Source organism: Patella vulgata, chromosome 9 (genome assembly GCF_932274485.2).
Source record: "Patella vulgata chromosome 9, xgPatVulg1.2, whole genome shotgun sequence".
NCBI lineage: Eukaryota > Metazoa > Mollusca > Gastropoda > Patellidae > Patella > Patella vulgata.
In genome coordinates this window covers 7,652,514-7,663,810 of record NC_065887.2, presented here as the reverse complement: position 1 = coordinate 7,663,810, position 11,297 = coordinate 7,652,514, and the positions used below count along the sequence as shown (strand labels likewise).

The 11,297-nt window shown below is 39.7% G+C and overlaps 2 long non-coding RNA genes across 3 annotated transcripts; both read left to right on the top strand.

The window, feature by feature from the left end:
* Positions 1–1,452: 1,452 nt before the first annotated feature.
* Positions 1,453–5,752, top strand: LOC126831700 (uncharacterized). 2 transcript variants are annotated; one of them, XR_008789355.1, is made up of 3 exons: positions 1,453–1,467; positions 2,307–2,972; positions 5,035–5,752. It is a non-coding gene; the product is annotated as an uncharacterized LOC126831700 (long non-coding RNA). The 2 variants fall into 2 exon arrangements; XR_007684261.2 differs by lacking the exon at positions 1,453–1,467 and adding an exon at positions 1,775–1,935.
* Positions 5,753–7,098: 1,346 nt separating this feature from the next.
* On the top strand, positions 7,099–10,867 carry LOC126831701 (uncharacterized). The gene is made up of 2 exons (XR_007684262.2): positions 7,099–8,096; positions 10,306–10,867. It is a non-coding gene; the product is annotated as an uncharacterized LOC126831701 (long non-coding RNA).
* Positions 10,868–11,297: the final 430 nt, after the last annotated feature.

The following is an 11,297-nucleotide window of genomic DNA, read 5'->3' as shown; positions in this document are numbered from 1 at the left end:
GTTTAATTGTTTTAGTGACCAGAAAACAAATTTTGATATGCGTCGGCTTACCCAAAATGAAAGGTTACGTGCCCTTGGCATGCTACAGATCGGCACAACACAGGCGGTTGTGGCGCGGACGATGAATGTTTCTCAGTCTGTCATAAGCAGGCTATGGTCCAGATACCGTGATACACAATCTGTACAGGACAGACCACGCTCAGGTCGACCAAGGGCGACAACTCAAGCCCAGGATCGATTTATCCGTACCTTGGCCTTGAGAAATCGTGTCATCACAGCAAATCAGATCAGCGCTCGTCTTCAAACAGACACTGGTGTGAGAGTGAGTGGCCAGACGATTCGGAATCGACTGCATAGGGGTCACCTTCGCGCCCGACGTCCTCGCGTGATCCCTTGTTTGAGAGATCATCACATTCAGGCAAGACGTCGTTGGTGTAGGGATCGTCAACACTGGGATAATCGACGCTGGAGCAATGTGATGTTTTCAGATGAGTCAAGGCTCACTGTTGATTTTTTGGACAGACGTAGGAGGGTGTGGCGTCGTCGAAACGAGCGCTTCCAAGACGTTAACGTCATCAGACATGATCGATTTGGGGGTGGTTCTGTTATGGTGTGGGGAGGCATCACTGTTGCTGGAAGAACGGCTTTACATGTTGTTGCAGGGCGTGTTACAGGCCAGTACTACTGGGACAACATCTTGGCAGTCCATGTTGTGCCGTTCGCACGACGTCATGGCCGCCGTTTCATCTTCCAGGATGACAACGCAAGATGTCACAGGGCCAGGATCGTTACAGGTTACCTCCAACAACAGAACATCACCACATTACCTTGGCCAGCACTGAGTCCCGACCTCTCCCCCATCGAGCATGTCTGGGACATGCTTGGACAGAGGTTACGTCAACGTCAACAACGTCCTGCCAATGTCCAAGAACTTGCTGCTGCGTTGCAACAGGAATGGGACAATCTGGACCAAAATGACCTTAGACGTCTCATTAGGAGTATGCCACGTCGGATCAATGCTTGTTTGGCAAACAGAGGAGGATTTACCCGTTACTGACTTGGTTGTGATGCTGTGGTAACTTTGCTGTTTGACCCCGGGTATCATTTTACCCTTATAATGGTCAGTCTGTGCCTTACTTAGTCTAACGATCATTTGGAATAAATTGATGAATGTGAACTTCATTTCATTTTGTCATTTGTTTCTTCGTCAGTTTCATTAGGTGACTTTAATAACACTTAAAAATCAAACATACCCACTTTTTTTGAATAGTATATATATAGCGTTTCATGTTTGATTTGTAATAATTTAATTACATTGGAAGGTGTATAATGATCAAATAAAGTCTCGTTGGTGTTAGAACTATATAGTGAGTATTGTGAGCTGATAGCGGACGAAATTTCTTGAACGAGTAAAAACTACATGGCATGTGATAAACTTTGATTTTATTGATATATAGTCAAGCAGTAGTAAGAAATTTTATTTTAATCCTTTCAAGTGCCTGTGGTCAACGATTAGTCTTGGAGGACATAACCATTGGTTGTGGACGACGTAACTAATACCTTGTGGACGACTTTACCAATGATTGTGGACGACTTATACACCTCTTTCAATTTATTATCCACTTATTTTTTATCTTTCAAAATGTGGGCGTTTCTTGCATGGCAACCGCTTGTTACTGTGTCAGCATATAAATTAAATTTTGCGCAAAATCAAATTTAGTTCATTTCTTTATTGGTATGTGTGGGTGTGAGGGGGGGGGGGGGGATTTGGCACGGAAATAAAATTAGCCTGGCCCGCAGTAGAGTGCCGACAAGAATAATATTGTTGACAGACCCACAGACCACTATGGCGGTGACGACAACGGACGTACATATGGAATGTCGACCCATAACGACCGACACGTTTGACAAGAATTTACGCAGTGAAAATTCAAGGTAAGGACTCCCAAATATACTTTGAACAGAGATGTGGGTAGACTACCGTAAGAGCGATATTTTCATATTGCAGCTTAATAGGGACGGACAAGACTGGCCAGAAAACATCGTCCATTCAGAGACGATGTTTTTCCTGTCGTATACGCGCCATTCGAAATTGGAAAGGAATTACCACTGGAATTACTCGCGGCAACATTTTGCCTCTTAGTCCTGTGGGAATCAGTTCTAACAATGTTCGCCCCATGCACCCGGGGAAAGTCATAATATTTACGATATTTATTGCGCAGTTTAATTGCGTATTAGATTTGACATATAACTAGTTTGGTCTATTTATCTCATATCTGTTTACAGTGGCTTGTGTTTTTTTTAAGCTCCGCTAGAAATAATGTCATAAACAATGTAGAGGTCATGAAATGAAATGGGGTTTAACGTCCTACTGTTCTCAATACTGGCAGCGCAGGGGTTTACAAAATTCAAGACGGTCCCGATACCCAGGTAATATTAAAGCGACATATTAACCATCGTTTCATTTCCACCCCCCCCCCCCAATCATATACGGCGTGAACGTAAAGAACCCTTGGCAGTTGGAATTCGATATAAGAGCAGTCATAGCACACTGTATGGCGTAGGTTTCTTTTCGTTATCCCAGTTGGAGCAGAGCACCAGGATGTTAATTCCCATTTAAACATTTGTTTCATTTATCAAAACAAAATGATCTATATCCTGGCATAAACATGTCACTACCCTTTTGATATTGTTTTAATGTTTATCTACGTACTGATAATCAAAGGTCAGGGCTATTTTAATTACGTCACTTATAGTTAGATCCTGTTTGTTTGATATAAATTAGAAGAATTATTTATACAATTGGTTACATCATTTAACCGTCAGCGATATATATAATATAATTAATTATAGGAACAAATATACCGTTAGCGTTATATCTTTAGTATATTATAGAAACAGATAAACCATCAGAATGCAGCGATTTATAATAGTAATGGTTTTATTGCTGGTTTTAATCTACACATGTGACGGTAAGTATCCATTTGTATTTTTGTCTGTCATGGGGGATCTTCGGACTTTTATGTGTTCTCTCTATTTTATACGCCTTGACACTATTCTCTTTAATTTCCTGGAGCCACGGTGGCTAAGTGAGTAAGACGCTGGCTCGCTAGACTTGAGCAGGGGCGTGGTGATCCATGATTTTGCATGAGGAACATGATTCCGTCTGGACATCCAAAAAAACAATATTTGTATGTGTGAGTTGGGAAGGGGGAGTGTCCCTCCCAGTCCGAGTAATATTGGGCTTTGTGGAACATGCTAGAGTCGATTTCCAGCACTGACCCACGGTATATGTTTGACACTGGTTGAGCAAGTTATGATAATGATTTAGTTTTGAAAACCGCATTGAAACCGCGTGATTTTTGCCATTTGCGAGGGGGCGTAAAAACTCAAGGGGGCGCAAAAAATCAAAAACATGACGCAAAGCTCGTCATTGCGTCCCTCTCACTTAGACTCTGGGCTGGAGATCGCGAGTTCGCTCCCGATGTTGGCCGAGAAAATTCATCGGGATTTTCCGTCATGGTTCCTCCTTGTCAGTGGTGCAGGCAGGAGGTTTGACAAGGTCGGATGGAACGAACAACCGAGGTTCCGTGTACACATTGGCGTGCATGTAAAAGATCCCTTTTGGAATTCGATATATTTCCCTCATAGCACACTGTATTGTGTATGCCCGTCTTCATTAGCCATTTATTTCTAACTATACGGGTTGGACATGTGTCGTTCTGATGGGACCCGTTGGTGTGCACGTAAAAAAAACCTCAAAGACCACTGCATGGCATACACTCGGTTGGTACAAAAATGTATGACGTTAAGCTCCATTTAATTTCGTTTTTTCGTCCCATCCAAACGACTATACGTTGCCAGATCTCCGTCCTAAGCCACTGACAAGAGGGAACCACGCCAGAAAATCCATATGAACTTTCTCGGCCAACGCATGGACTGAAACCGAAGACTTCCAGGTCGGCCCAGTACCGGATCTAGGGGGGGGGGGGCAAAGTGGGAAAAATGTCCCGGCCCCCCCCCCTCACATTTAGGGGCCCCCCCACAATTCTGGGTCATATTAATATTTTATCCCAGACGGAGCCAACCAGTACCTGGGCTGAGTGGGCGGGGATTGGGGCCCTGGGCAGTAAGGGATATTGGGGGCCTGGGGACTGGTAGGTACCAACAGATTTTCAGGAATTCGCTACCTAAATTGTCTCAGATGCACTGAAATTAATCCTAATTATAAAAAAAAATACCTGGAGGAAAACACCCCATAGGTACTCAAGGGGGCGGAGTACATACTAGTACGATCCGCGGTCAGTACGAACAATTTGAACAAACAACAACGGGGCCCCCGCACAGTTGGTATGTCCCGGGCCCCCAACAAGGTTAATCCGGTACTGGGTCACCATCGGATTTTTAAGCCCCAAACCCCACCCGCAACGACACAAATACGAGATAGAAGAATTAACGATAACAAATTTCAAAGTGTATCAAATGCAACGAAATTGGGTATTCCGGAAGGTGAAAGAGCATATTGTGTCGCACGTATGACACTCATCACTACCATTACACTTATAGCGATTGGCAAGCATACTTAAACATACATTATGCAAGAGCTAAATCTGCCTATTGCAGGTCTTTTAGGCCTGAAATGTTATCTAAATTATTAATTAGACATTAATCAACTTTTCGAGACCATAATCAACTCTCGATATCATCGCTAACCTGCGATATTTACTGGATTAGGATCAGAATTGCTGCTCGAATTTCATTCATGATTTAATCATGGAACTGGATAATCGAGACTATGTTTTTGTCGTACCCATGTTAGTGATGATGATCGAAAATTCAACCGCTAAATGCTAAGTTCAGAGTGGATCCATTTGAAGTTTTCAGCAAATTCCCTTTACATTATCTAGTTTTTAACTATTGTAGTGAGAACTGCCAGCTCTTTATCTAATCTCCCATTATAATGTATCTTTAAGAATTACAAAAGAAATCAATGCTTTCAGTTAAGGTGTTAGCTAATGTGTTTGTTTTGTCTAGTTTCAGGAAGAAGATATGATTATTATTATGATGAACAGACATGTGATCAGTCGTGCTATGTCCAGTGTTATGGGGATGGTTATTGTTATTCTAGACAATCTAGATGGTACTGTGAATGTTATGACTGATTGTCACTTCCATATAAAAGCTAGACGTAACGAGACGTTATAAAAACTATAGCCTGTACCATTTGAAACGGATGTTATGACTGATAGTCACCTCCAGAAGACCTTCACATAACGAGGCATTATAAAAACTATAGCCTGCAACATTTGAAACCAGTTCTAATCATCACGATCTCTCGGATCTTTTAGTCACCAAAATCTCTATATCCCCGTCACAAACTCTATATCTCCGTCAAAAACTCTATATCCCCGTCACAAACTCTATATCTCCGTCAAAAACTCTATATCCCCGTCACAAACTCTGTATCTCCGTCAAAATCCCTATATTCCGTCAACAATGATTTACCCCAGTCAAAACCTACACCAAAAACTCTATACCCCAATCATAAAAAAAACTCACTCAAATACTAATTTGTCGTCACACAATAGAAGGCCAATCAATCATTTGTAGATAATGTCCATTTGTTCAGTGAATATCGAAAGAAATCTCAGAGTTTTTGTATCATATCACTTATTAACGCTAATATATTGTTATTGTATTTTATCACTGATGTACATTAACTCAAATAAATTTAATTCCTTAAAGCTGAGAACGCTTTGATTGTTTTGTTTAGTGGAGGTATTTATTTTTTTCGGGCTGGATGAGGGGGCATGGTGGTGATGGTATAATATAATAGCGCCAACACAGACCATGAGAGAGACAGAATAATTGAATAATTAGGTCTAATTCATAGCGAAGCAAATTTCAGCAAAATACCAGTCTCATTAAAATATAGATATATATATTTCGTTTTTTTTATACCTTCAATGACCTCTATTACATGAGGATCTGACCAGTTGTAGTGAGAGGTCGCGTCAAGGGTCATACGAGCGACTTTTGACCCTATGACGTCAGACATTTGATTAACCAAGCAGCATTGAGTTGTCTAATGGGATACCGACAGAACTCGATCGTTGCAACATACCGATACATTTGTTAATCCCTCAAGTCATCCAGAACACGGCTATATAACACCTTTTCCAGATCCTAGTGTAGTAAAGATAAGTAAATCGAACTTTTGATCTATAAAAAACAAAATGAAATAGAATCTGTGTTTTAACCAGATTGATAAAATACTTTGTTATGCTCAATCTTGGCTTGCGAAAACAATCGGTGTCAAATAACTCGGAAATCCCTTTTTTGTAAATTTACTTTTGCGTTTTAATATATTGTATTATTATAAATCCAAAACAATAGAAAATACTGGGTTTAGGCGCGGGGGGGGGGGGGGGAATCACGTGGGTAAGACGCTGGTTCGCTAGCCTGGAGGTCGGGTGTTCGATCACTGCATTGGCCGAGAAAGTTCATCCAGATTTTCCGGTGTGGTTTCCCCTTGTCAGTGATGCAGGACGGAGGGCCTGACAAGGACAGCTGTCTAGTCGTTCGGATGGGACGAAAAACCGAGGTCCCGTGTATACATTGGCGTGCACGTAAAAGATCCCATGGCAGTTGGAATTCGATATAAGAGTAGGCCGTAGCACACTGTGTGGCGTATGCCCGTCTTTATTAGCCCAGTTTAGGAGCAGAACAGTAGGACGTTAAACCCCATTTCATTTCATTTCATTTCGAGTTTAGGCGGAGACCTTGTACTTGATCAGCTCTCGGTACAAGTCTGTTATTCCGTAGTATAAAACTTTACTACGTAGAAATACCATAACACATATTTCTAGAACGTAATACACTATTTGTATGTATGTATATATATAGGGGTGTGGCAGTCATTTGTATTGTTTTAACACGGTCAACCAAGGATCAGCCCGGGTTCTACAGCACTAAACACATACCTTAAAGAAACAACACGTGTTTTTTTTATTTCTAAATATATAGAAGCAAGTCATGAGTTAGTGCTCAATATCTAGGCGCTATCTCGCTAACTAGGAGGGGGGGGGGGAGGAGGGAGAAGGGCTGAATGATTTAAAGCGTGCTCGTTCAATCTATAAGGCCTATCAATACTATCATTAATTCAAGTGGCGTGCTTTCGACTCCCCGCTTGTACATGACACGCGGTATGGTTGCCTGTCCAACCTCGTGAGTTTTCTCCAGGTCCTCCGGTTTCTCCCACTGCTAAAGAGACCTACGCGCAAGCAAATTATGGACATAAAATGGAAAGGCATGTTAGTCCCTAAATGACCTAGTTTGTTTCAAGTGGACGTTAAACCCATTTATCCTTCTCGCTAACCAGGAGGTACTAATTATAGTTTTGTGTATGATCACATCTGATCACGTTTTATCGACTGTTCTATCACGCATCTGATCCCATCTGTCTGTAGACTCTTCTATCACACATCTGATTACATTTTGTCTACAGTTCTATCACGTATCTGATCACGTTTTATCGACTGTTCTATCACAACTGTGTAATCCATGGATCTAAAATAACAATTTTCGTCTGCCCCCAAAAAGTGAATAATTTAAATTATATAGCAAGGAATGTTAAAAGTGGTACAATGTACCTGTCACTTTAATATCATTTTCTGAACCATTCATTGTTTGTCAGCAAATAGAGGTCATGGTCTAGAGGGAACCAGGTCAGTAAATAACATGCATTATGATATCAGTTTATGGGGCTGGTATAATGAACAACAGGTGTAGATGATTCTCTCTGGTATATAAATACCTGCTGTACACATAGACTTGAATAGATTATACGTTACCGACTCCAGGAATAGTGCAGTATACGGGAAGCGCACCTGTTTAAAGACTTTAAGTGGAAGTTAATCATTTCAACTTGATATAATCTAGTTTAAATTTGAATCAATTCATCACCAGTTCATCTTTTGTTAATCCGAAAACAGAAGACCCAGAAAGCTGTAACCAAGGGTTTTGGAAAATGGGACGAGTTTTAAATATCTTTCTGATAGTTTCCCTGGTGCTGACTATCGTTTATTTTGACAAAGGTAATTTGTAGTTTTATATATATATTAGTTTTAATTTATATCTAATATATTTTGTTTTTGTAAAATTCAAATCATTATTAAAAAAGAGGTTTTATTATTGTTATAACTGTAAATGTTATGTTATATATTTTCTGTAATTTTAAAGATACATTAGTTAAGAGTTTTATAAAGAGTTAGCCATTCTTGCTATAATAATTGAAAAATAGATGATAAAAAAAGAGTTGATTTTAACCTTGTCGTGTAAATAGATGTCTAATTAATAATTTATATAACATATGAAGCCTAAATAAAGACCTGCAATAGGCAGATTTAGCTCTTGCATAATGTATCTTTAAAACATTATTAGAAAAGATGTATAAGTATTGTTATAAAAACTAATGAAGTCATTATTTACTTCAATTATACAAGATTCCATTTTAAATTAACAATGTTGATATTAATTTATAAAAATCAACCACGTCCAGTCGTGGCATATTATAGTTAAAAAGATCAAAACACCTCGTTTGAAAACTGGTAGGTTAGCATAATAACGTTTGTTGACAGTAAGTGACGTTACAGAGGACATCATTCTATAATATTGCAGCGTAAATACACTGGATATCCGAAAACGTTTCTTGACCTGACTGGAACTCATAATAAGAATAGACCATAGCGCCGTTGTTCGGGCAAAAAATCCCACCGTAATACTCTATGCATGACGTAGTACATAGCCTATTTTGTGGCTTCCTCTGGCAAGTTTCTTAGGAAACATTTGTCTACGATATCACCCTTGGTGGAAGTAGACGTAACGAACGAACGAACGTATGCCCGTCTTTGCTAGCCCGTGTGGAGCAAAGGAGTAGGACCTTATCTTTGAAAGGCATTTAGAGAAAGCGATATATAATAAACAGTCAGTTTTATGGATTACATTCACTAGGTTTATTTACTGCAACGTTCGAACTTTTACTTTGGAACGTCGAAAATGATCTTCCATAACAGAACCAAAACGCTTCGGAGCCTGTTTCAAAAATATGTAAAAACTGTTAAATCAAAATCTCTCCGAATTAGTTTTTCAACGAATGCTATACATAATGATACTAGTTGTCTGAAAAAAACAATTGAATAGTTCCATGGCTGGACTCCAGCCTGCAGGCAGTGTCACAAAACCTGCCAAAATTTTTCCCGCTAACATTTACCAATACGACATATATATCCTGTGAACTACCATGTACAATGCATTCGTCGGTTTTATCTGCGTCCATGTTCCGGCGAAATTCATAAAAACTTATAAAAAATTTGCAAACTTTTAATCTCGTCGTCAGATACGTGTTTTCCCGTCACAGATTAACGTCGGTTTTCCTAGACTGGGATTCTCGGAAATCCAACCGGCCTGCAGGCTGGAGTCCAACACTAACAATCGTTGTGAAAATAAATCGGAGAGATTTCTATTTGACCGTTTTTACGTATCTTTGAAACCGGTTTCAAAGTGTTTTGGTTCTGTTATGCAAGATCATTTTCGACGTTCCAAAGTAAAGGTTCGGTGCTAAGACCACCTAAAGATAAATTTGAAATGTTCCTATTATTAATTAGAACAGGTTTCGCTTTAGTTTTTATATTTTACGCTGACATTTTATTACTTTAAATCTTCCTAGTGCAAAAACGGTAAATTTCACCTTTTGACCTCCAGGGTCACTAAGACTAAAGGTGAATTTAGCAAGTTTACATTTTTATTGAAAGTGTGATTACTTTCTATCATTTTCAGCTTCATTTCATAATACAAGAATGACCGCGCATTCACTTTCAGTGCAAATGAACCCATTTGACCTTTGACCCCGAATATCTCGAAAACGACCCAACGGCGGACTGATTACCACTCGGCATCGTATTCTACGCAAAATTTTACTCTAGAAAAGTTGGGTCTGGTTTTGTGCCCATTTGATGGACACGTACCCCCGCGCTGAGCCTCCGGTCTTATTTCATTGCACTAAACATTTCCTTTGGTCGGGACGAAAATCGAGGTCCAGTGCACACATTGACATACACGTAAAAGAACCCTTGACAGTGGGAATTTGAATTAAGAGAAATTTGAAATAAGAGAAACCATTGCGCCGCTGTCAACAAAGGAATGTGAAGGTTAAACTTTGGATAATTGCTAGAGGTCTCTTTATCTGCCATCTACAGATTGTTTAGCAGCGTCCATTTCATTTTTTTATTCATTTAATTTTTCCAGGTATGACATCACCCAGTCGAGGAGCGTGTTGGTTATGTTATGACAGATATGAAGATTGTGTTTGGGGGTGTAGGAATAACTGCCCTGGTCCGGGACGGTGTGAATATGACGCCGAGATTTTCCTGTATGAATGTAGCTGTTTCTGAAAGATATCACTAACATTTAAAATATGATTCGACTCTGACAAAGCAGATCACCCGTCTCCATTAGCCCAGCCAGGAGCAGGCAGAACTGTAGGACGTTAAATCCCATTTCATTACATATATTATTTAACACGTTCCTGTGATAGACGTTTAAATATAGAACTGAAGTCAAGTAAACGATACACGACAATCGATCCTCGTGCAACGCCTGATGATTGCGGTTAGAGGGAGACAACTCCAGTCTACATATTATGGTCGCGCGTTGTCATCCAGATTTGTATGTATATAGGTACACACATGTTTATAAAATGTGCAAAAACATACACAATTGATAATAAATAGAGTGCATACATGTAATTCTATATATTATACAAAACCAAACCGTTATGTTTCCGATAATTAAAGACATAAACCCACAATGCCTTGTTTTTGAATTGAATTGGGTTGAACTGGACTGGTTCTGCCCTTGGTTTTGGATCAAGCTCTATGGCATTACAGTTCATGTTTATAACGGTTGGGATGACGTTGTTTTTTTTTAATTAATCATAGGCATAGGGGACCAGTTTCAGTTGGGCTATTTGCTCGAAAATTTTCTTTGCCAATCGAATTTTCGGAATAGGTCACTGGATCAATCATTAACTAAAACGAGTTTTCCACTAATTACACATTTACACAACAATATGGATTAATATGTTAAGCAAAAAACAACTCTGTTGTGCCCAAAAAACGGAAATACATTGCCCGAAAAATGGACGGTTCACCGAATCGAGGGGGGGGTGGGGGGTCCTTCGCCTATGGTACTAATGTTTCTGGAAACAACTCAATACTGTTTCAACTTCCGTTTCTAAA